Here is a 26413-nt window from a genome sequence, read left to right as displayed (position 1 = left end):
GGGTCCGTGAGGATCCGCAGCGCTTAGAGATCTTCACACAGCGTGAAGTCTCCTCCTCCCTTGTTCGTGGAGTCCTCCAACTTGGGCGGAAACCACTCAAGCCTCTTATACGGCTAGCCAGCCAATCACTAGCCGCCACGTGGGAATAATTTAGAACTGGCCAATAATGGGACTCGAATTAGCATACCAATGGCGGGAACTCTTTGCAACGAGCATCCCCTCTCTGCAGCAAAGAAATGCACCCTGCAAAGCAAGCTCCAAATTGGCGGGAAATTCTCCCTTGCACCGGGGGTCTCCTCTGCCGCAGAAAACTCCACCGTGCAAGGAAGCTGCAATTTAGCGGGGACAATTTAGCAGTGCCGAAGCACACACAAACAAAAATCACACCTTTTGGGTTGTGACAGTTCCTTGCTGAGGTTGGGAGAAAAATGGATCTGAGAGAGATGTGAATCTGGCCTTGCATATCAGGGGAAGGTTTGAGGTTAAGGCTGGTGTGTGGTACCCAGGTGATCTGGGTTCACTCAGCAGCTGCCATGATCTCTGAGTCACTTAGCCTCGTGTTTTCCTGTGTGACAAATGGGACCGATAATAACCTATTGCTTCTTGCAGGGGTGCTCTAAGGGTGGGTGAATAACAAGTGTCCCTAGCTCCTAGCCATTGCTTCTCATCAGCACATCTCCCAAGCACTTTGCTTAGGGAGAGCAGGACAGTATTTGATAAATGGGGAAACTGAGGTACAGAGAATACCTGGCCCCATCTCCATCTTGCAGGCCCCAGAAAAGGACCTCTACACTGTCTCCCTGGGGGTTCCCAGTAGCTCACAGTGCAGGGCTCATGGACCCAAAGCACTAGCAAAAGGAGAGAGCAAGCAGTCACAGGATGAAGGAGTGAGGTGGAGTCAGGCCAGCAACCCGAGTGCTGGGATAGCCCAGGGGGCCAGGCCCCGATACAGCACCTCTCATGAGACTGGCCTGTGTCCTGCAGCTCTCTCCCTCCCCACTGTCCATCCTGCCACCTCCTCCATCTGTATGTCTGAGAGCAGCATGCTAACTGCTACCACATCAGCACCAAGTCACGAGCCCTAACTCCACTCTTCAGACACATTTCTCCTTCCTTTTATCCACCTCCTCCCATGCAAAACTGCTTTGCTCAGCCAGAAGGTCACTCCCCACTGTTAACTTTGCAGCCAAAAAGAGCTGCCAGTTGTTGGCGTTCCCATTGGCGCCGTGAAGACGGGCCATCTAGAAGTCTCTTGCATTCACAGAACAATGCACCCTATTTTTTATTAGGAGGAAGGGGAGTGAAAGGAATGGACTGTACAGTCCTTGGGACATAGTTCCTGGAGGCGATGGGGTTATTTCCACAGAAACTCATTCTGCCCGATAACAACAAAACCATTGTGTGTTGCCCACCTGGATGGGTCCTACATATAAATGTTGTCTGTCTTCCGCGTCCTCTCTGCCACTGTACTAGGCTGGATGGACCTGTGGGCTAACCTACGTGGCAGCTTTTCCATTCGCTTGGTAGCACAGGAAGGCTAGGATGAGGGCGGCTGAGGGCACTGTCTCCTTTCCATCCCCAGCATCTTTTCTTCTCCGTTCACTCTCTCATGCCTCCCAGCAGCCAGCCCTGACTGGGCATGGCACCCCAATGACCTAGTGGGAGGCAGCATTGCCAGTCTGAACTATGCCTCAGCTGGGAAGCATTTAATTCCTCTCCCTGTCTGAGCAAAGAAAAATGAAATATTGACATTGGTAGCAGCTTGCAAGCAGCTCATGGCTTTTCCTTTCTAGACCTCAGCCCTGCTGTCCAGATCTTCTGCTCAGCGGGTCCCCCCAGCTGCTGAGCTCCATGTCCAGGGCAGGTGGACTTGCCGGGAGAGCAGAACACAGGACGTGGGATTTGGCCAATAAAAGGACCCTGCAGGTCCCAGTGGGTGTATTCCCTGGCCAAGCCGGGATTACTCTCACCAGGGTTTCCCCACTCGGTCATAAAACTTTGTGTGTCACCTGACTTATGCACTCCGGGCCCATTTTTTAAAGAGCTGATAACAAGGACGAATAGGAGGAAGATTGTAGGGTTAGAAGGTGTCAGGAGAATGTCTTTCACCCTAGCAAGGGGCTCTTTTCAAAAGCAGGGCAGCATTTGTGGTGCCCTCCTGCCCACCCATGGAGGGGTCAAAGGAGAAAAATTTGGAACCTGGGTTTAACACGGAGGAGATTGAGACGGTCTGCACGGCCCATGAACTGTGTCGGGGCCCTTCCTCACTGGGCTGCTCTCTAGTGGAAGGGCAGAGCACTGGGGAAACGCTGTGGAGGGGAGTGAGGGAGGTATTGACTGTCCATATGTGTCTGCAGGCAGCTCTATTTGTTTTCCCCTGGGGCTGTGTTGCTCCATTAGCCACCCTCCAGCACACGTCCCTCCTTGCTTCATTAGCTCCCGTTCAGCTGGCTCTAATCCCTGCAGGCAGGTGGTCCCAGAGCCTGTCAAGAGCCTATGGGTGTGTGTAGACGAAATGAGGGGCACGTGTGCACAACACCTTAAAGCCGGTTAAATGCTTTTGCACCACTTTAATGGCGTTGGTGTTTGCACACATCGGTGGCGTATTGCACATTAATTCCAGTCGCTGTAGCCCATTTGGCAGTGTAATGCGCCTTAAATGGCTTTGGGGTACAGCAAACTAAAACACCTCTGAGGAGTTTTAGTTTGCTGCCCTACAGCCGTGGAGCGAAGCTGCATGGAGCCCGGTGCTCAGGGGCTGTGCAGGCAGCCCGTGCAAGCAGCCTGGCAGCAGCCCAGGAAGGCAGGCTCCACTGAAGCGGGGGAAAAAAAGTGGCAAGCCTGATCTTCTCCCCCCGCTCCCCAGCCCCGGAGCCTGTCTGCCTGCATGACCTGCACGGGGACCTGGTCCTTCCCTCCGTGGCTGCGGTGCTCCCTGGGACCACTGGAGCTGGGTGCCTGCAGGCGGGTGCTGCCTGTGGGGGGGCTGCCACTGCCGCGGAGGGAAACACCAGCCCCCACCTGCAGGCCAGGGACCGCTGCACCCACCGGCAGCTCACCCTCCCCTCCCCTCCACCGGAGAGGCAGGTAAGACACAGGTAACACAACACGGGGGGGATTTACTTTGCCCTAAATTAAAGAGGTGTTTTTAAAAACCCACTGCTTCAGTTTAGGGCAAAGTAAACCCCAGTTTCATCTACACACGGTGCTTTGCCCCAAGCAGTGGGTTTGAATTGGCATGATACATCTTCCTCCATGCCGTTGTCCATCTGGACATAACTGTGGGCATTGGCAAGAGGGAGCGGGCAGGCAGAATGTAAAGAGAAGGGTTGCTGACTGCTGGGAGAAGAGAAGGGCAGTGCCAGGACAGGTGGAGGAGACAAGGCTGTGCCAAGACTAAGGGGTGTTGTGTATGGTGCTGAGGCTGGGGCAAGGGTGACAACAGGCAGGGCCAGCTCTGAGAGGAGAAGGATATGTCTGAGAATATCTTGAAGATGGAGATGGGAGGGCACCCTTTCAAGGAGCAGAGCTAAAAAGCTCCTTTCTAAGGCCTCTGCCTGTGGCCTCAATCTCAGCATCCTCTTGGGAAGGTGCCCAATTCCTCCCTGTCCCATGTTCCTCTGACCCTGCTGCCCACCCATCCCGCCAGCCCTGCAGAGCTGCTCTCTCTCACTTCTCTGCCCCTCTCAGCCAGGAGATGAAGGTCAGAAAGAAAATGCTGCCCCTGGCATGCACATGGCTTTCATCTCTCAGTGGAGCCGCACAGCTGTGCGGAGGCGTTGCAGGCGAACAAGATATAACGGCATGGCTCAAAGGCTCCAGGTTCTCCAGCGCAGGGTGGGCGCCCTCAGCCTCCAGACCAACGCATGGTGCAGCATGTGCTGGGGAGCAGAAACCCACCCGCCTCTTCCATAAGGTGCAGACCCCAAAATGCAGGAGAGAGAGCAGGTGCAACCTCAGGGAGCTGGGTGATGCAGTCCCACTGGCTTTCTGCTTTCAGGGTACCTTCATGTTCCTGTTGCCACAGCTCCAGAACACCACACGTTCCCCAATACATTCACCCTCGGGGTCCCTGGGAAGCAGAGTGGTGTTACTATCCCCGCTCAGCAGCTGAGGGACTGAGTCATAAAACCATCAAGAGACTTGCCCAAGGTCGCACAAGCAGTCAGTAGCAGAGCTTGGGAACTGCATCCTGATCCCTACTACCCTGTGACCCTCCTTCCTCTCAGGCTTCTTTGGAAAATCCCAGCCTCCAGCCTTTCAGTCCAGGGCCACTTCTATTTTCTTGGCATGTAAAAGCAAAGGGGAAGGGAATTATCACTATTGCTCAGCAGCGGGCAGGACAGCACTTGCTCCTGTGGGGAGGCTCTGTAGGAGTGCTCAAACTGGGGTGGTCTGTTGGACATATCTCCTCAAATCTTCAGTGCAAAGCCTGCCTCTGCCGCTTTATCTGAACGCCTGGCAAAACAACCGCCTGCTCCTTCTTTTTGAAGGAAGCCCATGGCTTGGAGGAGGAGGAAGCAAAGGGAGAGATAAGAAATCCTCTTGGATCAACCCGGGTGTTGAAACAGGCAGGAAAGGAAAGAAATGGCAATGCCTGTTGGAAAGTCTCCCTGGTGTTGCAGATACAGAGGTCTGTCGGAGGCAGCTGCTGCCAGTTTCTTAGCTCAGCAGGGAAAACGAAGGAGGAATCATCAATATCTGTGAAGCGGATGATCACCAGCACGAGCTTTACAGCTTGGGCAGGGCAGAATTCATCCCTGCACCCCTCTATCTGCTTCTGGGGTTTGGAGCCTCTCCTAGCAGAGTGTGTGCATGACTGAGCCCCTCAGTAGCATGGCAAGCAGGGAAATGCTGTCCCCGGCTGAATCCTGGGGGTCTGAGATACAGCAGTACCATGACCTGTCCAAGGTCATCCAAGCTGGGAATTGAGTTCCTATGTCTTAGGTCTGCGTTCAATGCCTACAGCACAGATTCATACTCCCCATCACTGGTGGGAGCAAACAGGGAAGGTCCCCTGCAAATGCAGGGGAAGGTCCAAATTTGTGGGGGAGGAGGGAAGTCGTTTTGCCACTCACAGCTCAGATCCCAGAAAGTTGAAAGGAGTATTTCTTTTCTTTTCTTTTTTTAATGGCTCCCCCCGTCACCTTCTTTAAGTATCCAGACATTTTTTGCAAACAAATAAAATCCCGTTCTCATCGGAATTCCTCACGTGAACCTAAACCGGAGAGTAACTAGTGCAGGGACAAAAACGGACGTTAAAAAGTTGGAACAAGCTACGCTTGTAGACAGCCGCTGCAATAATAGCAACCTAAAAATTCTGCTCCAGCGCTAAGTTCCAGGCATTTCGTGCTCACTTACCCTCGGTACCTTCCAACTTGCTGGGAACTCTGGGTAATAAATTTTACTGGGGAGATGAAGCATTTGAAAATGAAAGTTCAGCAGCTTTTTGCCTTCCGAAAGCAAAGCACCCATTGAAATGCAGGCAGCTAGGCCTGGCTGAGGGTTGCAAAGCCTGCTTTTTTAGAAGAGAGATGTAGCAGTAATCCTGCATCGTTCCTTAATTGCAGCCCAGGAGGAAAGCGGGGCTTTCTGAAGGATATTTATAGCTCTGTGATTTATGTCTACATCGCAAGGGCTGGTGTTAAGGGAACAGTTGTGTTACAGCAATGGTCCCAGCCCAGCTGCAGCTTACCTGAGTGCCATGGCTGTGTCAGCAGCAGTCACTGGGATGTTGATCTAAGACGGCCTGGGAGTTGTGGTTTTGGGAGGGGAGGTGTATTTCTTGCCCACCCCTCTCCAGCCTAGTAGCAACTTGCTTAGCTTGGGAAGTTCCCCTTTCTTCTATTAGAGGCTAGTTTCTGGGAGTAATCGTTGTCTCCAGATTGGCCCTTGGGTGCCTGAAACAGCAAGGGCCGTCTGAAGCCAACAGGAGCCTTCCCATCCATGTCAGTGGTGCTTGGCTGGTCAGGGCCTGAGAAACAAAGTGCTCAATGGTCCCCAAAGAAAAGGGTGATTCTTGGAGAAGGCCAGTGCCCCTGGCTCACTTGTGGGTCATTGGGTGTTCAGCAACATCTGAAGCCCAGCGGGTCTGCTGGGATATGGCTGGAGGTTGGGATGTGTGCACCAGCTGGGTACACAGATTGTCCGGAGTATCCCGGCCCAGGGTGCAGAATTGATTCATCCCTGTCTGGGGACGCTGGCTCCGATGCCCGACTAGGCCCCCCTGTATGTGGCCGGCTGATCACTGGGAGCCCCTTTGTCTTATCTCTGGGCCTTTTCTCCTATAGGCAGTCATATAAGCTGCCGCCTCTACTTTAACAGACCCTTGTTTGTGAACTATAGAAAGCAAAGCTTCGTGGCTCTGACTGGGCCGCCAGGGATGTGTTTCTCAGCTCAGGGATATTTAGATTTCAAAAGACAAGATTTTGTTAGGGTCCATTGTGTGCCTGTGAAATAAAGAACGAGCTTTTTGTCTGCATCCCAGCCTGCTTTGAACTGCGCTCTCTGCAGAGGTCTTGATTGGCCCCATCCTGTCCTCACAGGCAACAGGACTGGTCCCAGGCATCGTGTCTGCGTGCTCACGCTGAGGCAAAGGCCACCTATGTGCCAGCTATGCTTGTCTGCTTTTCGTCACTGCCTCAAGGCAAGCCCCCTGCTATAGCACCCTCCGCATTGACTAAGCTTTGCCCCAGCTGCTCAAGCTGCCGTGGCACAAATCGCATCTTCACGGGCCATTTGCACCAATGATTTAAAATCCCGGAGCTGACAAGTCCTGCATATGATGTGCTGACCCTACAGCAGAAGATTGGGTAGCCCCTTAAGTGGGCAGTGGGGCACTTATGCTCACTTGTTTTATCTCGTCATGATGCCCCCGCCCCAGCCCTTTTCCCTGCCCGGGTCCTGGGGGTGGGGGGCAGGGAAGTCTTCTCCAGGGCTTGCAGCTCCTCCTGCCTTGCCTCTGATGCTGGCAGTTGACAGCAGCCCTGCACTTCCAAGGCAGGATGCTCACACCTGTCTGGGCAGCAAAGGGCAGGCCTCTGAGAGTCACAAGCTCTTCTGGGCCTACCCAGCTATGCCCTCAGTTCCTGACGGGTTTGTGCTGTGTATCCTATCCCAATAATGTACAAATATGGAAAAAGGAGACTTCACCAGCTGAGGAGGTCCTGAAAATTAGCCAGCAAGACGGTTCCCGGTGCTCCAGTGTGCTGTTTCAGACCAGCTTCAAAGGCAGATGGGTACCATTAACTCTGTGCTGGTGATGCAGGAAGGGAGACCAGGTCTACACACGGACACAGTTAAACTGGTCCATCCCACCGATGCTTAAATTGATTTAAAGGGAGTTTCTCTCTGAGCTTGTGAGGAACTGGGGGAAACTGGTGGCTCAAATCTGGGCCAGCAGATGCCTGAAAAGCTACAAGGCATGGACGGAGGCAGGGACTTCCCCCAGATCACAAAACTCAGCCCTCCAGAGTCCTAGCCCCTGGCAGTGACCGCTGCACAGGCTGCCTTGCTTCCCATTAGCCTGCCGGGGCATTGGAGCGCTTGCGTGTGCCACCTCGGTCAGCGCCCCGGACGGGTGGGGACAGGGAGTCTGGGCTCAGAAAGCAGAGCGAGCCAGAGGGCAGCTCCCCAAGTGGTGCAGCTCAGCGGAGCCCCACGGACGCTGGCTCAGTGATTTCTATTTTAATCCGACAGACTGTAAATAAATTCCAAGCGGGCCGTGCGCTCCACGCAGCAATCCGCCTCTGGACAAGTACAGCCAGCTCCTGAACTTAAAACCAGCCCTCAATGTGTTCCAGACATCGTGCTGACCGCAGCAGAGGCAGCGCCGGCAGCGGCACAGGCTTTGTCTCCCAGGGATGCCCTGGGCTCGAGACGCGTTGGTGTGATATTGTTTACCAGCCCGAGGTATCATGTTAAAACCTCATTGCTCTTTGATTCGCTGGGGAGAGAGCGAGGAGGGCTGAGTGCGCTGTTTGTTTTTGTTCAATTGAATTGACTCCGGGAGTTCGGGGGGTGCCAGGGGCTCCAGACAAGGGGCTTTTGTGAGCCGGCCTGTAAGCTGATCCCCTTTTGTGGTTTCGGTTTTTTGGATGATACAATTTGTTATTCCAAGAACTACCCGGCAAACGGACTCCAGGAGACGAATCCCTGAAGGTGATTGGGGCTGGAACTTGCTGCACCTTTGTCCTGGCTCCGTGGGCTCTTGCATCCAGTCACCTCCTGTTCTCGCCAACCCTTCGTCCCGTCCCCCTCCACCTGATGCAGTTTGAATGTACTCTGCAGGATGGGGAAGAGAGGGAAGGAGTCGAGAAGCAGCTTCCCATCCCTGCCTGCTGCAGGGGCCCCCAGACCACGTCTGTGCTGATAGGAGGTCTTATGGGGCAGTGTAGTCAAGGGAGGGGAGTGAGGCCAGTAGAAAACACTGAGTTTGGGATCTTCTCATCCACTCCCATGTCCCAAGTGAGATGCTAATGATGACACAGTTATTGCAGCACTGGCTGGGAGGTGAGGTCTGCCGAGGAGAATCCTTCCAGCTTACCCAGGGCTGGAGTGCAGCAAGAAGGCAGGGAAGGACCCCAGTGCGCGGCACCAGAATCCTTTGGGATTGCTCTGGAGCAGGACCTAGGCCAAACCCCAGCCTTGGACTTTGCAGGTGCCTCGGGATCTGAGACCGGATTTGAAATTCTGCCAGTGGTCCCTGTCATGAACAGTGGCAGGACCACAATAGCCCCCATCTGTGGGCTCTTAGCAGGTCTGGATCTCAGCCTGGGTGCAGGGTTATTAGGGCTGGTCCAGGTAATGAAGAAGGATGTGTGCAATAAAAATAATACCTACATTTTCTCTAGTACTCTGGGATCTGTAGGTGTAAGCACCGTCTATCCACAGGGCTTCTATATTCCCTGTTACCCCGATATCTGAGCACATGCCAGTCTTTTGTTCTCGCACCTTCCCATGAAGTCGGGGGACTGCTACTAGTAGCAATGATTCTGACCTTCTCCGCACAGTGCTTTGAGATCTTCTGATGAAAAGTTGGCGGTGTTCCTAATTTGCAGATCCTGGGATGAGGCAGGCTCCCTGTTCCTCCTCACCAAGGAGGGCAGCACCAACAACCACATTTTACATGGGGGAAACTGAGGCACAGCATGAGAATGCAGCAGCTGCCCAAGATCACCCAGTAGCTCAGTGACAGAGCTAGGACTACATGTTGGGTCTCCTGACTACAGTCCTGTGCCCCATCTGGAGGAACGCGTGTGTGGACTTGTAGGACTTCTATACGCTGGACAGCATCTAGTTTGCCCCATCTGTATCATGTTTGTTCTAAAGTTCTTGCAACAGGCAGGGCACCGATAAGGAAACAGAACTGCCTTGTGTTGGAGTGGAAATATCACTTGGCAGATTTAATGGGGGCTAATATGTGTTATTTATTGGAGTACTGGCAATGCCCTGGGCAGGACATTGCCAGAATCAAACACCATCCCAGGAAACTACCGAGTGAAGGAAACTTCAGCTTATAAGCTGTCGCTAGGAGCAGTCTGTTCTGCTTCCTTAGGTCCCATCGAAGTCACTGAAAAGACTCTCCTGGACGCCCCAGAGTGGACTGTGACTCATGTCTTTGGGGTAGTCCTGCTGGTCCTATCTGCGTGTCTGTTCTCTGCTCTATTCCCTCTTGAGGGTGCTGCCAGCTGCCCCAGTGTAGATGTAGTCCTGGCACACAGACATGGCTGGTTTCTTGCACCTGGACACCATTCAGTGCTGTCTCGTGCCGCCAGGTCCCCCACAACCAGTTTACAGGAAAACACGGCTGTCCTTGGCACAGAACCGGGCTAATGCAGGGTTCCAGGGATGAGCAGCTCAGCTGCAGCATCTTTGGCCTGCTCTGCGTGACCGCCTACCTTGCCGAGATGCTGCCTGCTCTGCTTTTATTGGCTCCGCTGGGTTTTTTCCTGCATTAAAGCCACTTGTAGCTGGGTAAGAGCCAGGGGGTTTATAAATAAAATGCATCGGACACTTCTCCTGGGTGGTGCTGAGAGTTCCAGAAATAGCCTTGCCTCCCAGCCAAAGCTCATGTGGCCAGGATGTTCATAGAAGCAACCTCAGTCCCGGGTGTGGATCAGCTGCCCTTGTTAGTGCTTCACATCATGGCCCCTGCCCAGCACTCGGACGCTTCACCCTTGGTTGTTCTTACGTAACAGGCCCTGCTCCTTTCCTCGGATGGTGGCACTCCGGTTTCCTGGCGTGCAGGCTGCACGGCGAAGGGCTGCTCCCACTCTGGTTACTTCAGAGGCAGGCATCCTCTGCAGTTCTCTGTGCCCCTGTGAGGCTCCAATTTTCCAGCCCCTTGACCTTTGGACATAGTTTTTCCAATGCACACCTTGTTGTGTGGCTACAGCACTGGAGAGCAGGGAGAGCGCAGCAAATGTGAGCATGTTGAATAGCCTCCAGGGAAGCTGCCTCAGTCAGTGCTGTGTGCCGGGCACTGCAGCCAAGCAGTGGGGCAGGAAGGTGAAGGAGCAGTGAGATGATGGTTCTTAAACCCCTGAGAGCTGATGAAGGTATTATGCCTTGGATTGGCTCCTTCCAAGTGCCCCAGGCTTTGGATGGGCCGATAGGGGTCTGCAAGCACTAGGCTTCCAGGTAGCAGACACTACGGCTGCAAGAGGAGCTCTGCTGCAAGGGGGGGCGACATGTATGCTGAAGAGCCATGCATCTCCTCTGCTGGCTGGCAGGAAGACCAAGTATAGCAAAACCTCAGCATAAGCCCTGCGAATCTGCCCAGGGAGGATGATGCCTTGCTCTGAGAAGCCTGTCCTCAAAAGCATGAGCAGCAGGAAGTGGCGTGGTGCCTAGGGGGCAGGTTCTCTCATACGGAAAGAAAGGAAAGCACGGGGGCATGGCCCCTGCGAGACCAGGTGCCCATCCGATGGGGGGTTTTGAAGGCACGCCAGTCCCTTTGCCTTTCAGTGACAGGGGGTATCTGCGCGTCCTTGGATGTCTGCCTCTTCACATCTGTCCGGTCCCTGTGACGCCCGCAGCACAGCGTCCCACCCCAGCCGCAGCAAACCTCGATGGGGTGGGAGACCGCTAGCACGGGTGCCTCCTAAGTAAAATTTCCCATTGGCTTCCTACTGGGACATGACAGAGGCTCTAATCTCCACGCCTGTGTGAGGCAAGGCCCGATTAATCCCCTGGCACCAACACAGCACCGGTATTTGCTGCAGAAAAGAGTGCAAAGCAAAGGCCCCTCCACAGAGGCCAGGAATGAAAGACAAGAGCGTGGAGAATGAATCCTGTTTTATATCTTTATAAACTGCCTCCACATGCTCCTGGAGCTCACTGGCAGGACATCTTAGTTTCACCGCAGCTCTGGCCCAGTTCAGGGGTGGCTTCTCACGGGGGCATGGGATATTAGGCTTGCGCAATGTTTGGTTTCTTTCAGCCCAGTAAGCCACGCTCTTGCCAGGAAGTCACGGGTTTGATCCCTGATGGAGCTGTCAGCTCTCCTTGCAGTCCATAGCCTGAGGCCAGGGAGTGAGAGTGGCTTGGAGCCTGGTTTTCAGCTCACATGTCTGACAGGGGAAGCTGGTAGGGCAGGGACCTCTGTGGGGCAGATGATGCGTGAGTTCAGGGAGGATTTACTATGTGAGGATTTTTTCCAAAGCAAATTTCTTCCCTTTGGAAAATAGATGCTTCCAAGTGAATTAGTTACTGTGGCTCCTACTGCCTAGATGGCAACTAAGCCTCTGGGAATGGACAAAGGAAATGAAGTGGAAATGCCTTCCCCAGTGGCAATGGTAGGAAAGCCCCGCTACAGCTGATAAAACATGGGAGCTGCTGCCAAGGTCAGACAGGGAGAGCTGCTAAATGTGCTAGGATTTGCCTCCCCAGCTAAGCCAAAGGCCTTCCCAGGGTGTTGTCCTGGCCCACATCCCCCTCCACCAAAATCTGCAATGCAGATGAAAGACCAAGCCAAGGACTTACTCTGACCACACTCCACATGGCTAATATGGAGAGACTGCCAGCAGGCACAGCCTGGAGTGGCGCTGGTGGTATTCCCTATCAACAGCCACCTTGAAAAACTGGCACCAGAAATGGAAAGACCCAGACATGGCGAGGCGGGGGGTGTTGTAAGTCATTCTAACAAAAGAGGCTCAATAATAGGAAGGAGACAGTGCTGGGAGCCAAGAGTGCTGTGGGATAGCAAGTCGTTCCAGAAGCTCCTTGTATCCAGACACTTCAGTTTGGGGGCTTGACACAAATTGCTCGACACATTTGCTGGAACGGACGGGCTAATAAGGGGTGGCAATGGATGGCACTGCCCTTGGAGCCTCTGTGGGGGGTGGCAGCATCGTGGCAATGAGGAGGAACTGTTTTTGTTCCGTTAAGCAAGATGAAATGTGCCAAGCAGGACATAAAAGCTGGGCCAATGTGCAGAGAGCCCGAGTTAGCGTAACAGCTGGGCCACTGGGTTTGTGGGCTGAGCCCTTGGAGTCACCCCAGCCTAGCTCTCCGCTCCTGGAGTCATCCCCCTATCTCGGCGGTGAACATGGGATGCTTGGATTGTGTTCTCCAGGAATTTTTAAGCTACTCCGTGCATGACTGACTGTGGTTATGATGAGCTCAAATGGGAAACACTGGTGGGGTTAGGACCCAGCCCTTACCCTCCCTTCAGCGCTGGAGTTTTGATGTGCTCAACTTGGCTTTGTAACAGTGCGTGCACGTGGCTGACGCTTTGTTCGTTGCTGTGCTTTGTTTGTTCTAACTGATTGTCAACCTGTCATTTAAGGAAAGGGAGCTCGTGATACTGGCTGGCATGGAGGCCCATTGCTGGAGCTAACAGGGGGTCTGAAATTGGCCTGTGGGATAGGGCTTGAAGGGCTTTGGTAGGACTTTAGGAGGAGTCCCAGGCTGGAATAGCAGAGGGCTGCAGGGGCACTGGCAGAAACATGTGTGGGGGGAACCCCAGGCTGGAATAGCAGGGAGGCACTAGGGCAAGACTGAAGGGCACCAGGATATACCAGGAGCCTATTGAACATATGTGCTGTAGAGGCACTATCATGGGGTATTTGCCTAAAAGGAGTTGCTACCATCTAGTTGGCCAAGTATGGATGCCCACATGATGGATATGCTCCTGCAGTGCGTGGGTATGTGCAGCACTTAGCACAGCTGAGTACCGGTCTCTGCCTCAAAGCAAACCTCCCACGTGTGAACTGGCCTAGGCAGTGCTCCTGTCAGAGCCAGGTCTGATGAACCAACTCTCTGCCTTGGACGCTACTTGAAATATGCTAATGGGACATTTCTTTGGTTTGATGGCTGCGCAGACTCATCCCACTTCATTCCCAGCTGGGACCAAAACAAAACCTCTTGGAGGCTCCCACCCAATTCCTTTGAGGACTTGACATTTTAATGTGTGCTGCCAGTTGGAGAAAAACATTTTTAATGAGCTCCTCATAAATGAAGTAGGAAATGCTTGTGGTTTCTAGCAAAACTGACTCCCTCTGGGACTGGCTGAGAGTCGCAGTGACACAGTTGTAGGAGCCCAACCTTATCATTGCAAAGTGCACTCTCTTTCCCTTTACTTTTCCATCACTTCTAACCTGCTGCAGGGAGGTTTAGGTATTAGATTAGCAAGACTGAGAAGTGCTGGGAAACCCTTGATCTAATCTTTATGGTGTTTGGAGCAGCCCTTTATATGTGTAGGTGAGAAACTGGGTTCCCTGGAGTTTGTTGCAAGTTATCGCAGGACTGAAATTCAAGGCACCTCTGCACTAGGCTCTGTCCTTATATATCCCAAGAGGCCGGCGCTGCCCCAGAGAGCTTGCAACCCAAGCAGACAAGCATTGTTGTCCCCATTTTATATGTGGGGAGCTGTTGGGCAGAAGATGAAGTGATGTTCCCAAGAGTTTCATAGACTGTGACAGCTCCCAAGTTCCAGCCCAGTGCCCTCACCATGAGACGGCTCCTTCTGAAGAAGAGTCTATACTGCTATGCATGGATAAGAAAGGGCAGGTTTTCAAAACCTCCCTCCAAAAAAATGTCTGTTCGGAATTGATTGTGGGCACAAATGCTGCGATGTCTTGCTAGCTGATGTGCAAGCACAACACTTGCCCTTGCAAATCGTATGGATGCCTAGAATGCTTGATATTGAATACAGGCAGTAAAATGATGGGGAGTTAGGCAGACAAGGTTCTTTGGGTAAATCTGATATCTTTTACTAGACCAACTCAAATAGTTGGGAAAAAAATCTTCTTTGCAAGCTTTTGGGCATAAACACCCTTCGTCAGGCTGAGGAAGCATCTGCAGTTGGTCTGTGCTCTTCCTGGAAGAATTTTTTCCAACTATTTGTGTTGGTCTAATAAAAGTTATCAGATTTACCCAAAGAATCTTGTCTGCCTATGTCCTTAGGCCAACATGGCTACAACCTATACCCCTAATTGATGGGGAGTTTGCTGTGGTGCTTGGGTGTAAAGTGTATTTAAGGTGAAAGGCAATAAAATAGCAAAGACACATTTAATTAGTTAATATAAAGTCCTTTGCTTGTTATATTCCTTGGTAGATCTGTGCTGGACTGTAACTTGTGGTAGCGTGTTTATTTTTTAATTATGTTCCTCCAGAGACATGGGATGAGTTGATAGACTAAATTTTTTCCCGGTGTTTCACTGCCACATGTTAAGTCTCATAAATCCCTGTCAGATACAACAATGCAGCATCTGCAGCCATAGCGATGTGGTTTCACTCAAGTGAGGCAAGCTGGAGCCAATGCATCCAAATATTTGCTGTTTCCTAGAACACAAAAATGTGTGCATGCCTTTCTCTTAGCCTGCTTCTGCTCTCAATTACACGGATATGAATCAGGACCTGCCATGGGGTCACCTGGTGTAATGGTAGCAAAAGCAAACAGGATTGTCACCCTGTTCTTTCTGACTGTTACGTAAGCCCCATGATGGATGTGCGGCTGCTTTCCCTATCAGGACTAAGCTTTCTTTGTGCTTTGCCTTGAATTATTGCTTCCTGCCATCCTTGTGATTCCTCTTGCGCTTTAAGGATACATTGGTTTTGCGACTCTGAGCTCCCATCAGCACTTCTAATGAAAGTGCATTAGTCCAGGCTGTTTGCAGCAGGTTATAGCATTATGGAATTTCTCTCTCTGGAAAGTATTCCAACAAGTTGCATAATTTTATATACAGAGAGAGATTCATGAGCTGCTTTGCTCTCTGGATGGAGATTCCACTGGCTTTGCCGGATGTCGTGAGTCGATGCAGGTGCCTTGTGCTCAGACCCCGGGAGAAGTCTGTGCCAGGAGAAGAGTCTGTTTTAAGGCCAAACGTCAGAAAAGCATTGAAGCAGCTACCTTCCTCATCAACCAGGGTCTGGCCCAGCTGGGTGCTATGCACCTCCTTGCAGATATCTCTGGCATCTTTAGATCCCTGCATTGTCAGATGTGCTTGGGTGAGCAGACCACCCTGCAGAGCAGCCCCTACAAGGCTGGCGGAGCCCACAGGAAGCTCACGTTGCACTTGGGCTCTGGTCCTGACCAGGGTCCAGAGGCCGGATCATGGGTTTGATTCCAAATCTACAGTGAATCTCCTGCTGGTGATTATCTCAAGCCAGTGGGTCCTGCCCCTGGCTAACAAGGGCAGAGGACCAACCTGTAGCCTAGCTCCAAGGCTCCTTGGTCCAGACCTTCAAAGCCCCCAACCTTCCAGGACTGACAACAAGTGGCTTGGTAGATTTCCAGGAAAATGGATCAGGCATTGCACTGGGATTCAGGAGATCCGGATCCAGTTCTTAGCTCTGCCATTGTTGCCCTGGATGACCTTTGCTGTGGTCCCATCTCTGCACCTCAGCTTCCCACCCACTGTGCACTGCTGCTGATGTTCCCAGACCTCCCAGAGATGTCCATGGATGGCACCAAAAGACGTGTGGAGTCAGGAACATAGATCTAATGAGAAACATGCAGTGATGGACTTCCTATTACAGTTTATCATATCTTTGTGCACTGAGCAAACATGCAGGAGGAAACTCATCCCCTGCTCCAGGGAGTTTATGGTTGTAACTGGAAATGCGGAGAGATGAGGATCTTCAGGCAGGGTCCCAGGCAGAGTAGGGAGAGAATCCCAGTCTTCTCTTCTTTACTCCAGCTCTGTCATTTAAGTATCAGACCTCTCCATCTCTGCAGAGTTGGCTGGCTGACTCCTGGGGAGCGAAGAGAAGGGAGGTTTCCACACAACAGAGCATGGAGAAAAATACTGCATTAAAAAAGACCCAAAGCCAGGAGCTGAATGATTTCCCAGCTTGAAGCCTAAACAAAAGGTTTTGTGATAACTGCATCAATTTGCCTGCAGCTCTGCAGTCCCAAGGTGGCAGCAGCTGGCTGGTCAGGGTGGCAGAAACTTCTCTGCCTGGCTAATAAAGAGACATTCAGAGGCTTCTTAGTCCCTTATTACACATTAACCCCATGGCCTCCTGACCTCTGTGCTTTGAGAGTCAAATAGCAGGCAGCTTGTGTCCATCACAACCAACCTTCCCATAGTCCTGCCAGGCCGCGTGTTCCACAGCTGGCCCTGAGCTCCGTGATCCTGCCTTGCCATTCCCAGACTGGTGGTAGTGGTTGTTGTTGACCGTGCTGTGAGAAATGAAGCCTTTTCACAAGGTAATTGGGTTTTACAACATGTTTTGTGGGGTTTGTCTATATTCTCTTGTAAAACCAAGTATGTGGGAGAGGGCAAAAAGGGGGCAAAAGTAAGACATTGAATCATTTTCATTTTAACTTTTGTGCAAACAGAGTGTCTTGCTTTTTTAAACAGAGCTAAAATGATGTCAGAAGGGGTCACCCAGAATACCAGCTATTTTCTGACCCGCTTTGGGCCCTAAATGTATCACTCTGCCCAGTACATTTCTTCTCATCCAGAGTCACGCTCTAAGCAGATTTCCATTTCTTGCATGAGCTGCCCTATTACTTTGCTCTCAAGGGCTCCCTTGCAATAGGGGTACTCGTGGGCTCAGGTGGTCCTAGCACATAAAGTGAAGGGGTCAATGAAGCCAGCACCTAACATTTAGCAGTGATTCTGGTATTGCCAACAGAGAGATCACAGAGTGGGGGGAAGAGCCTCAAGAGCCAGTGGCTCTTTGGGCAAAAAAGAAATATTTGAGAGATTTCCCTCAAGGAGCTGTTTAAGATCTCAGCAACATCTCCACGCCTAAGGGCACTTGTCTTGTCCACGGCATTGGCTTTTTCTAGCTAAAGATGTTCCTGGGTTTTTTTCCACCGTTGTAATGTGCCACGACTAATGATGTAACGTGTATGTTTGTTCTTCTCTGCTCGAGGGCCTGGTGGGCACCTCCAGCCCCCACCCAACCAGCACCTCACCCGCCAGCTGGCATCTGCACAGCCAACAAGGGAACAACCACTAGGGCCAACCAAGGTGACCCTTTAGCTTTGTCTCTGAGGTGCAGAAGCACTTTTTGAGTTAAAGTTTGTTCCCACTAAGCCACCCCAGAAAGGGAGCTCTTAAAACCTTTTCATTCCTCTGGATTGTTGCTAGTGGTTGTGGATAGGAATGGGGAACAGGGTTGGCAAGGGATCCCATTGAGGTTTTAATTGCAGCTCTGTTGTTTCGCCAAAGACTTAATAGGAAGGAATGAGTGCAGATGGCTGACTGTCCTGCAGTGAGAACCGCAAGGCTCTCTGTGTTCGGGGGAGAGGGCAAATGCTCCCTCCTGGAACCTGTGCCAAGGAAAAAACAGCTCTGCACTTGGCGACTCAAAGGAGCCATGATAAGCATGTTCTGTATTTAGCCCAGTCAATCTCTGCACTCAGCTTCTAGGCCCTTGCCAGAAGTTTGAATGAGATTCCCCAGGGCTTGTCCTTCCAGAGACTGCAGTGATGCGACCCTAGAGGAGACGCACAGGGGCATCTTGGTGGAAAACCTGTTCTGGGAAGCAAGTAGTAGCCAGTGGCTGTTGCTGCTTTTGGTGCCTATCTGGCACAGTTCCATTAGCTTCTCTGGGGTTGTGCTAGTGGCATATTTGACCCTGGCAAGAAAACATTGTTAATAGCCGATGGAGAGAGCTGTGCAGGGGAAGCCATAGAAGTAGTTGTGTGAGCCTCTCAGGACTGCAGGAGTTGGGTTCATTTCAGCTCTTCTCTAGTCCCCGTTCTGGACCCCCTGGCACTTCCAGGGGGTGCACAGCTGATCTCAGGGGGTGCACATGCACCCGCATGTGGCCCCTATGCATCACCCCTGGGGGGATGGGATGTAGAGTAGCTACATCCCATCCTCCCAAGTGGCTGCCCTCCAAAGTGATTCTTGGGCAGCGATCTGTTCTGATATGCCCACTCATGCAGTTTGTGCTTGAGCAGAGCAAAGCTGTCCTAAGGGGTTTGGGATCTGGGACTATGGTAGGTGCTGTGGAAACATAAGATACTTGTTGCTGTCTGGGGGCAAGGTTGGGACATAGCAGGCGCGTCTACACGTGACGCTACATGCATCTACATGTGACCAGTATCTACATCGCTGTAACAGCATGCTCCTTCATTATAGCGCACTGCTACAGCAAAGCAGCTGCTAAAAATAACCATGCGCCAGGCATACAGTGCAGTACGGGCTGCTATTGCACCAGGCTTTAGTACTTCCAAAAGAAAGTACTAAAGCATGGCACAGTAGCAACGTCACTGCACAGGCACATGTAGATGCGTCTAGCTTGTACCAGGATGACAGTGGGGGTAGGCAGGGCAAATCCTCTTGTTTAGCCCATATCCCTGATGGCTGTGGCTGGGGCTTTTATAAGTTTATAGGTGGCATCGGAGCACAGGTCTCCACTGTCTTTCAGCGAGACGAATACTCTAAAATGATTTGAGACCTTGTGTGAATGCCATCCTAATTTATGGGGGAAGAGAACAGGCTTAGCAGAGAGAACAAGCTTTGAGATCCAGGCTGCCTGGCTCCAAACTTCCTTGCCTCTCGCTGAGCGAGCAAGTGCAAGGGCCTGATGCTGTAGCAGGGGTGAGGGGCTCCCAATGGGAATTGCCTTCCCCGTGAGCTCCAGTCTCTGCCCCTTTGCTAGGAGAAGGGGTTCCTCCTTGGTAGCATGTTTCTTAATTTGGCGGGCTCCAGTGGCAAGGTCTGTGGTCAGGATTTGGCCTACGGTATATGGAGCAGAGTCGCTTCTCATCTGCCTGCTTGGGTAATGACTTGTTTCTTCTGTCTCCCTCCTTCCTCTGTGACAAATGATGCTGAGAGCAAAACAGCTGCATTAAACCAGATGTTCCCCAGCCGAGCCCCTTGCCAGTCACTGCAGTCATGAGTGGAAGGTCCTAGCCCATGGTGCACTCAGAAGGCAGTTTTTTCCAGTGTTTCATAAACCCTGGATGTACCTCCTTTGGGGGCAGGGGGGCAGATGGTTCTTAATCAGCTTCTTTTAGAATAGATAACGGGGAAGAAAACACCTGCTGAGTTGAAGAGAGAAATCTCCATGCCTCCATCTGAAGCAGGGACATCGTTGCAATGATTTTAACTTTTGGTCTTGTCTGACTACTAGATTTCTGAGCTCACTGTAGAGGTGCTGGTTGGCCCCTCACCTTGTTACTGGTTTGATATGAAGCCCAGGACTTCTTTACCCCAGGACAGCAAACTGGTCCTGGCCTGGGCATCGCTTTTTGGGAAACCAGCCGTCTCCAACCAAGTCAGCAAGATGGCTGGTAGCAGGGACTGCAGGCCAGATGGTCCTGGTTGTCCAAGTTAGTGATGGAACTGCAAGCCTTGGCTTAGATGTTCTGTTTCCAGTTACAAAAACCCCAGCATACCCTGGCTGGGTTTCTCCTTCCACAGAGCAGAAATTTCTGGTCAGCTCCAGGCCACTCCTGCGAGGCTGACCCAGCCTCCACTGGGAGCTTATGAAATTTGAGGCCAAAATATAAGCCGTTGTAAAGGGGTCCTGTGCATGTGTAGGTCAAAGAAGGATGACAGCACATGTATATAGAGATGTCTTCAGGGTTGAAGTCACACCAGGCCAAACGCTGTGACTCTGGCGACTGTAGAGTTGCACCTGGGTGAATTTGGCTGTCTCTCCTTGCTTGGAATCTGCATCATACAGTTCCCTTTCTCAGGGACTTCTGCTGGATAAATATATTATGGTGGGCATCGCGAGATGGTGCTATCACTCTGACTTTGACAAAGCTGCTGCTTTTGGCACTGGCGCTGGGCACGGTCTTCAAAAAAGGCAGAGGTGTTAGTTGTTGTGTTATGCATGTTCTTTTGGTGGGAGCTGTTGCAATTAAGAAAAGAGAATGTGCTTTTTGCATAAGAACTACCACTTACTGGGTGAGACCATAGGTCCACATTGCCCAGGATCCTGTGTCACACAGTGGCTCTCTTTGACTTAACCTCAGTCCCTTTTCAGAGCAGAGCTGCTCCTCGGCAGCCAGGCTGAGAGCTGTGAAAATGGGGACGGTCCAAAGCCCATGTCTAACCACCTCTGTCCCAGCGTAAGCACACACAGTAAGTCTGCTTCACTGATTTCTCCTCCACCAGGAAGCTGACCTAAAGGCCCCACATTTTGGTTGGCAAGGAGTCAACAATAATAAGGAGACGCCAAGAAAACCAGAACAAATGGGTCTCGGCCTTCTTAATTAGGAGATGGAGTCTGGCTCTGATGACCTCCACACCAAACCCTTCGGTTTCTTTAGATCTCAGATTCTTTGCAGGCCCAGCAATAGCAGCCTGCATTAAAAGCCACATCCTTTTAATCCCAACAAGCTGCATTCAGCTTCCATCCAGAACTGGGTTGTTTTTTTCCCTAGGATGTTTTGAGGCATATGAAACTATTTCCAATTTGCCTCCATGTAGACTTCTCTGGCAGGAGCTCTACAAGGCAGCACGTGAGTGGCCTCTTGAGGCATGGGATTGAAGACCCTCTTTTGTAGGGTAGCTATCTGTATGATGGTATCTTGATGGGGGGGAGCTTTTGCATTTCAGTCCAATGATCAAGCCAGTCCTAAGAAAAGCAAGGCCTCTGGGAATCTGGAACCCTTTAAGAAAGATTAAGTGAGATATTTGATTGCAGCGGGAATTAGGAGCCTGGTAATAAGATTGTGGTTTTGAATAGCTAGAGATTAGCATTTCTGGGGGTTTTAAGCTGTTTGTTTATGACAAATGCACAAGATATGTGGGGGGAGCCTGCACCACACGGGAGATCAGCCATGCGTAATACAACTCATGTCATGGTGGATCTGGAAACCTGAGCTCACTGCATGGACCAAGAGCCTGATCCTGCAGGCTGTGATTGTCCTGAGAAGCATTTGCTTTGTGTGAACAGCTGCGTGCAGAATTGGGCTGTGCTGCTTGCTCAGAGTAATGATAATGAGGAACAGGGTGGCTAATGATTGGAGATAGGGATGGAGGGGCTAATGATAGAGGATAGGGATGGATGGAGACCAAGGAGATAAGTGTTGGAGACCCAGGTCTGCCATGCACACCTTGTGTGACCTTGAACAGGCCATTTCCCCCCTCTTCTCTGGGTAACAGACTGCAAATAATTCCTTCCGCTTTAGCAATTCAGACTGCAGGCTCTTTGGAGCAGGGGTTGTTTCGTGCTAGGAGCCCGTGCAGCCCCAGGCACAAAGAAGCCCTGGCTGACCCACCGGTGTTACCGCAGTGCATGTAACAGTCAGGAATGAACTGATGCTTCCAGGAGAGGCTGTTCCCCACTGAGAAGCTGGGCCATGCAGCTGGCAGACCTGAGCAGGGGAGATCAATGCCAAGGACTCTCCAGTCTAGTTTGTGGCCTCCAGGTGTTACTGTAATACTCATGGTAAGCGATCTCTGTCTTGTGTCTCCATAATCCTCAGAGGTTAGGGTCCATGGCTTTTCAAGTGGCCACCTGGTCCTAGAAGACTGGACTTCCCAATTTCAGTAGCGCCGGGCAGACGGCAGAAGTTCGGTTTCATAAAGGCTGTGAAATGTGGCTTTGTTCCCCATGCTGATGGGGAGGGGAGCACCCGCATACTGCGGTTCCTCTAGAAAGAAAAACTCAGGAAACAGCATCCACCAAGGTCATTCAAACTACTCTCGTTTGGACCCAACATACGCTGACTCTTCAAAACACCGTATGAGTGTAATCCCGTTTGCAGTGCAAGCGTTCCCAATGAAAAGCCACTTGAAAATGAAAAATCCAATTTTGTAAATCGCAATAATGTCAAAACAGTCCTGGAGGTTGCAGTTGCTCTCACCGGCACCAGATTTTCTCGCTAATGACAAGGGCGACGATTCCTAAAAAGAGGGAGCGTCTCTTCGCCAACCAGACTCTGCACAGACTGAGCTTGAACTCGGTCCTTAAGACAATGTGGCTGGACACTTGGGAGTTGCAGCAACATAGCAGATGATGGACACTGACTGTCTGCCTAGATTTCTGTATGGGGGCTCCATTTCCTGTTCATCTCTTGGCACAAGGCAGGGTGGTGACTGGGAGCAGGGCTTCTGTTCAGCCACTGCTGGAGACTAAGCCCAACTTTGCTTCATAGAGAGCTGTAAAATGGGCTCACTCCTTCAAAAGGCTCCTTGTTTCCATGGGGCGTCTGCTCCCACCCCCTCCTCAGGAGCCGGTGGGCATGGCACAACACTGCCACGTTTCCCTTTTTCACTAGGCTTCCCTTCTTCCTCCTAGATTCACCTCTTCCATATGATTATGTAGTCAGGGTGGCTCAAACTGTGCCCAGGAAACATTTGCAAACACGCAAGGCAGCCTAAGGAAGTGGTCCTCGCTCCTATCTTGGGTAAATTCAAAAAGAGGTTGGATGAACACCTGTCTGGGGTCGTGTGATCCCAGCGTGTGCTCCGGCCAGTGGTGGAGGGTCAGACTAGATGATCTATTTGGGTCCCTTCTGACCCCTAACTACTATGAAACTATGAAAGGGACCTGCTGCTCTCTAAAGAGAGGAGACAAACCTCGGCACATGCAAGGTTGTCTCATGATATCAGCTGAGACAGGCAGAAGGCTGGAGGTGCAGTGACAAACCAGCACTATTGCTCTGCCATTTGTGTGCCTGGGGAAGTAAAGCGAGACTCTTGCTGCTGCTCTTGCTCAGGGAGGCATAAGAGCAGCAGCATCTTTATTCTTTATTCATGCTCACAAAGCCAACACAGCACACTGAACCCCAGCCTGATCAAATAGGCCTAGTAGTGTCTGCCGTCTGCATTCAGTCATCTGCAAGTCCTTGGGCTACCCTTGGCCCACGGAGTGGGTTTGTTCTGCTGCTGTTTCTTCCACCTCTTGTTTGGAGTTGATTCTGGTCCGTTTGCCCTTCCCTCGTTGACCTCAACGGCATCAGAGTCCAGGCCCCGATCACGGCTCCCTCCACGAGGAAGTCGGATGATCTTACTGTTGGGTACCGCGTGGTGTCTGGGTTTGTCTGAGAGCCCATGGAGAATCCTGTCTGCAAAGTGGTCACCAGAGAGGTTGTGGGCTGTGATGCTGTATAGTCTCCTGGCTGGATCCTAGGAAACCAGGCAGGCATGCATCAAGGGTGAGTCAGCACAGGAAATGAATGCAAATGACATCCTGGCAAAAACTATTGTGCATCCTTCTTGGGTTTTGCTGGAAAGTCTTGTTCTGTTTTATCTGGGAAAGCAATGGCTTATGACTGTGGGTTTTTCTATACCAGGGCAGGGATGGTTCCTTGTGGTGTAAACTTGCATTCCCGGCTTGTCTGGTTTTCCAGGACTCTGTTTTTCTCTTGTGGGGATGAGTTTGGATCTCCTCTCATGCAGCCTGAGGCAAATCTGGAGTCCATGAGGCACATTCATGGAGGACAAGAATCCAGCCTCAGTGCTTGGAAATGTAGTGAATAATTGTGTAAAATGGATAGATTAGGCTGTGCTGTCTGGCTGCCAAGACTCCCGTGCTAGCCCCGGCTGCAGAGAGGCATGTGGGCTGCGTTTCAAGAAACCAAGATTGTCGACTTTAGAGAAATTTACCTGGCAAAGAGTCATTTGAACCTCCCAGTGCATCAGTGAAATCATGTCCACACACATACAAAGACTCCAAATGGGTTAGGCAGAAGACTTGTTTGTAATGGGAGGCATGGCCCTCTCCCTTGCATCTCTCAAGTGCCTTTTAACAACCCTTGTCGCAGTAGGACGCTAACAATTCTCTTCCCCCTGTTTTACCTATGGCAGATTGGGGTGCTTTTGGTGTCTTTGGGCAATATGCCTTGCAGTTGCATGACCGAGTTGACTGTGTAGTTGTAGGACTTGTATGAGGTCAGAAAGTCTTGCTACTTTTGTACAAGTGGCTCTCATAATGCATTCTTGTGGGACTTGCACTAGGAGGGGTGATACAGGTACCCGTTGCCACTGACATGGTTTAGAAAGCCCTGGGCTAAACGCTGGGCAACACTGCTGTGGCACAAAACATGAATGGGCTTGGGCAGCTTGGAAATCCTAAAGGGCTTGTACTTGCATTTAATTCTCTGTCTTTGTGTTGCTAAGTGCCACTTCTGCAACTATTGAAGGGCTGTCCTAGGTCATTGTGGAAATGAATGTGAAGTGGTAGTGGTGTCTGACAGGATCCATGAACCTTGGTGGGGCAGAAATACCATGCTGAGACAGTGCACTTGTTTTTGCAAGCCCAGTCCTGCCCACACATTCTGCCGTGAAGCTTGTATATCTGGTGGGCTACGAGTCCAACCCAGACGGCATTGCTGTAGCAACATTACCCTGGCTCGCTTTAGCATCACTAACCACTGCAGGTTAACCAGAGCGCACCTCCTTTTTGCCTGCCAACGCCCAGCGGAGGGACACAAGTGGCAGAGACAGACTAGGAGACTGTGCACAAGTTATCCACCCTGAACACAAGTAGCGTAAACACTTTTCTTCCAGTGGCAAACACTTGTCTCTCTAACATCTGCATTGCAGCCCTTTATTCTTGATAGCATCGAATCATAGAAAATGAGGGTTGAAAGGGACCTCAGGAGGTCACATCTAGTCCAACCCCCTGCTCAAAATAGGACCATCCCCAACTAGATCATTCCAGCGAGGGCTTTGTCAAGATGGGCCTTAAAAACCTCGAAGGATGGAGATGCCACCACCTCTCAGGGTAACCCATTCCAGTGCTTCACCACCCTCCTAGTGAGAAAGTTTTTCCTAATATCCATCTTAAATCTCCCTTGCTGCAACTTGAGATCATTGCTCCTTGTTCTGTCATCTGTCACCGCTGACAACAGTCCAGCTCCCTCCCCTTTGAACCCACCCGTCAGGTAGTTAAAGACTGCTATTAAATCCCCCCTTGGTCTTCTCTTCTCCAGATTAAATAAACCCAGATCCCTCAGCCTCTCTTCATAAGTCATGTGCCCCAGCCCCCAAACCATTTTCATTGCTATATCACTCGCTTCCAACCGTGAAAGTGAAAGGACTTGAGATCTACAGGAAACCAGGCTAACGTTGGGCCTCGAACAAGTGATGTCTCTTGGCATGAGGGACCCACAAGAGGTCTAGCAGCTTAGACTTCAGTGCCAAGGGGTGCCATGGCTCACTTTTTAGGGCACCCTCCTGTAGCAGTAGGAGAGCCAAATGCTGTTCTGGCATTGCCCCCTCTGAATCGGTGGAGTCTCTCCGACCTCCCTTTCAGTTCTTTGTAATGTTGGGTGCAGCTCCATTAAAAGGGCTAATGAACCTGATTGTGAGCAATGCCTGATGCTGGCTGCCTACGGCCTGTGCTGAAATGGTTGTTTTGGAGAGTTGAGAGAAAGAGAGAGGCCAGAGCTTTATTAAACAGTTTGTGGAATCTGTAATAAAAGCCTGAAAAGAATGATACCCAGCACTGGACAAGCCCTGGACTTGGGCTATGAATGCTCGCGATTGCTCAGAATTTCTTCCACAGACCCATGTTTTCAGGGGCTAACTTCAGTGGCAGAACAAATACAATGAAATGAAATTGTGTCTGAAACTTGCTCCTTAGGTCTTCTCATGCATCCCCCCCCACCCCTCTGCCCCCCATGTGCAAAGGGTGCAAATATCATTAATGGGAGATTAACCCAAATTTTTCTGAGCCACCATAACAGACAAGAGGGTGGGAGTAGGGGAAGGAGGAAGTTTAGGCACTTTTCATTTTTAAGAAATGGGTCATCTTTTAGCATTCAAAACCAGCTTCCCGGTGTCTCCTTATTCTGTTGCATAAGGACAGGAGTTTTCTGAGCTGCGCCTTGCATCTCGCCAGAGGGTTGTAAGGGTTTCAAGTGAGTCATTCTCACCTGGCAAAGCTTCTGGGGACTGCACTGCTTGAGATGCACAATGTGCCCACTTATCAAACTGGCGCTGGACACCAGAGTAAAGCTTTTCGGGGCTCGCCACAGCTGGGCTCAGGTTCTTTCCTGATTCCTCTCTCAAAGAACTGAAGGCATGTGTGCAAAGTA

At 51.3% G+C, this 26413-nt stretch overlaps 1 protein-coding gene across 4 annotated transcripts in view; it reads left to right on the top strand.

The window, feature by feature from the left end:
• The window catches only part of COL8A2 (collagen type VIII alpha 2 chain), a 178081-nt gene that overhangs the window by 52348 nt on the left and 99320 nt on the right, over nt 1–26413 (top strand). The window contains exon 1 of one of the 4 annotated variants that reach the window (XM_025215608.1): nt 10195–10321. The exons of 2 other annotated variants lie outside the window; for them this stretch is intronic. The gene's annotated coding sequence lies outside the window, so the exon portion shown is untranslated. Of the gene's footprint in view, nt 1–10194; nt 10322–10473; nt 10560–26413 lie in introns of those variants that run through there. One more of the 4 variants, XM_025215609.1, reaches the window with a different exon arrangement.

Source organism: Alligator sinensis, unplaced genomic scaffold (assembly GCF_000455745.1).
Source record: "Alligator sinensis unplaced genomic scaffold, ASM45574v1 scaffold800_1, whole genome shotgun sequence".
Lineage (NCBI taxonomy): Eukaryota > Metazoa > Chordata > Crocodylia > Alligatoridae > Alligator > Alligator sinensis.
Note: the sequence above shows the minus strand (reverse complement) of the source record. Positions and strands in the feature narration are given on the sequence as shown.